The 2,500-nt window shown below is 32.9% G+C and overlaps 1 pseudogene; it reads right to left on the bottom strand.

Annotated features, from left to right (window-relative positions):
- LOC134854367 (putative uncharacterized protein DDB_G0286901) overlaps positions 1-2,378 on the bottom strand; it is a 3,300-nt pseudogene extending 922 nt beyond the window's left edge.
- Positions 2,379-2,500: the final 122 nt, after the last annotated feature.

Below are 2,500 nucleotides of genomic sequence, written 5' to 3'. Positions count from 1 at the left end.
TCTTGTTGTTGCTGTTGTTGTTGTTTTCACTGTTGATGTTGCTGATGTGGTTTTTCTTGTTGTTGTTGTTGTTGTTGTTGTTGTTGTTGTTGTTGTTGTTGTTGTTGTTGTCGCTGTTTTTGCTGATTTGTTTTTGGGTTTTGTTGTTTTTTGTTTTTGTTTTTGCTGTATTTTTTGGTTTTTGTTAGTTCGATTAATTTTTCTTGTTATGGTTGTTGTTGTTGTGATTCTTTTTTTTTTGATCTCGTTGTTTTTGCTTTGTTGTTAGTCTTGTTGTTGTTGTTGTTGTTGTTGTTGTTAATGCGGCTGTTGCTGTTGTTGTTGTTGTTGTTGTTGTTGTTGTTGTTGTTGTTGTTGTTGTTAATGTTTTTTTTTTGTTGCTGTTGTTGTTGTAGTTGCTCTTTTGGCAGTAATTGTTGGTTTGCTTGTTGTTGTTGTTGATGTTACTGTTGCTGTTGCTGTTGTGGTTTTTCTTGACGTTGTTGTGATTGTTTTTTGTTGTTTTGTTAATGTTGTTGATGTGGTTGACTTTGTGGTAGTTGTTGTTGTCGTTGTTTTTTTTGTATGTTTGTTTTTGTTGCTTTTCAAATAATTCTTGTTGTTATGGTTGTTGTTGATGTGATTCATTTTGTTTTTGTTGATCTCGTTGTTTTTGCGTTGTTGTGAGTACTGTTATTAGTGTTGTTGTTGCTGTTGTTTTTTGTTGCTGTTTTTGTTATTCTTGTTGTTGTTGTTGTTTTTGTTGTGGTTGTTGTTTTTGTTGTTGTTGTTGTTGTTGTTGTTGTTGTTGTTGTTGTTGTTGTTGTTGTTAATGCTGTTGTTGCTGTTGTTGTTGTTGTTGTTGTTGTTGTTGTTGTTGTTGCTGTTGTTGTTGTTGTTGTTATTGTTGTTTTCGTTGTTTTTTTTTATTGTTGTTGTTGTTGATTCTGTTGTTGCTGTTGTTGTTGTTGTTTTTGTTGTTGTTGTTGCTGTTGTTGTTGTTGTAGTTGTTGCTCTTTTCGCACTATTTGTTGATTTTCTTGTTGTTGTTGTTGTTGTTGTTGCCACTGTTGCTTATGCTCTTGTGGTTTTTTTTGTGGTTGTTGTTGTTGTTGTCGTTGTTTTTGCTGATTCGTTTTTCGTTTGTTTTTTTTTTGTTTTTGCTGTATTTTTGGTTGTGTTGTTTTTCAAGTAATTTTTCTTTTAATGGTCGTTGTTGATTTGATTGTTTTTTGTTGATCAAGTTGAGTTTGCGTTGTTGTAAGTATAGTTGTTAGTGTTTTTCTTGCTGTTGTTGTTGTTTTTGTTATTATTGTTGTTGTTGTTGTTGTTGTTGTTGTTATTGTTGCTATCTGAGTATTTGCTGTCTTGTTGTTGCAGCTGCTGTTGTTTTTGTTGTTGGTGTTGCTTGGTTGTAGTTGATTTTGTTGTTATTATTTTTGTTGTTTTTGTTGTTTGATCGATGTTGTGAACGTTGTTGTGTTTGGGTTGATTTTGTTATTATGGTTGTTGCTGTTGTTTTGGATGATATTAGTTTTGTTTTGTTGTTTATAATAGTGTTGTTGTTCTGTTGTTGTTTTTTTTGTCGTTGTTGTTGTTTTTGATTAAGTGGTAACTGTTGTTGTTGTTGTTGCCCCATTTTTTGATGTTTTGCTGCTTTTTTTGTTCTTGTTGTTTGGTCGCAAAGTATTTTGCTGTTGTTTTGCTGATTATGTTGTTTTTGTGGTTTTTGTTGTTGTTGTTTGTTGTCCTTGCTGTTGTTGTAGTTTTTGTTGTTGTTGCTCTAGCAGCTGTTGTTATTTATATTGTTGATGTTAAGGTTGTAGTTTTTGTTGTTGTTGTGGTTGATGCTGTTGTTGCTGTTGTTGTTGTTGTTGTTGTTGTTGTTGTTGTTGTTGTTGTTGTTGTTGTTGTTGTTGCTGTTGCTGTTGCTGTTGCTGTTGGTGTTGTTGTTGTTGTTGTTGCTGTTGTTGTTGTTGTTGTTGTTGTTGTTGTGGTTGTTGTTGCTGTTAGTGTTGTTGTTGTTGTTGTTGTTGTTGTTGTTGTTGTTGTTGTTGTTGTTGTTGTTGATGTCGTTGTTACTGTTGTTGTTGTTGTTGTTGTTGTTGTTGTTGTTGTTGTTGTTGTTGTTGTTGTTGTTGTTGTGGTTGTTGTGACTGTTTAATTGATTGCTGTTGATTTCGATGGTTATATTTTTAATTTTGATTGTTGTTGTGGTTGATGCTGTTGTTGTTGCTGCTGTTGTTGTTGCTGTTGTTGTTGTTGTTGTTGTTGTTGTTGTTGTTGCTGTTATTTTTGTTGTTGCTGTTGTTGTTAATGCTGTTGTTGCTGTTGCTGTTGTTGTTGTTGTTGTTGTTGTTGTTGTTGTTGTTATTTTTGTTGTTGTTGTTGTTGTTGTTGTTGTTGTTGTTGTTGTTGTTGTTGTTGTGGTTGTTGTTGTGAATTTTGTTTTTGTTGTTGTTATTTTTGTTGTTGTTGTTGATGTTGTGATGCTGTTGTTGCTGTTGTTGTTGTTGTTGTT

The sequence above is a fragment of the Symsagittifera roscoffensis genome, chromosome 1 (genome assembly GCF_963678635.1).
Source record: "Symsagittifera roscoffensis chromosome 1, txSymRosc1.1, whole genome shotgun sequence".
NCBI classification, from domain to species: domain Eukaryota; kingdom Metazoa; phylum Xenacoelomorpha; order Acoela; family Convolutidae; genus Symsagittifera; species Symsagittifera roscoffensis.
The sequence above is the reverse complement of the archived record's forward strand: the minus strand, read 5'-3'. Positions and strand labels throughout refer to the sequence as shown.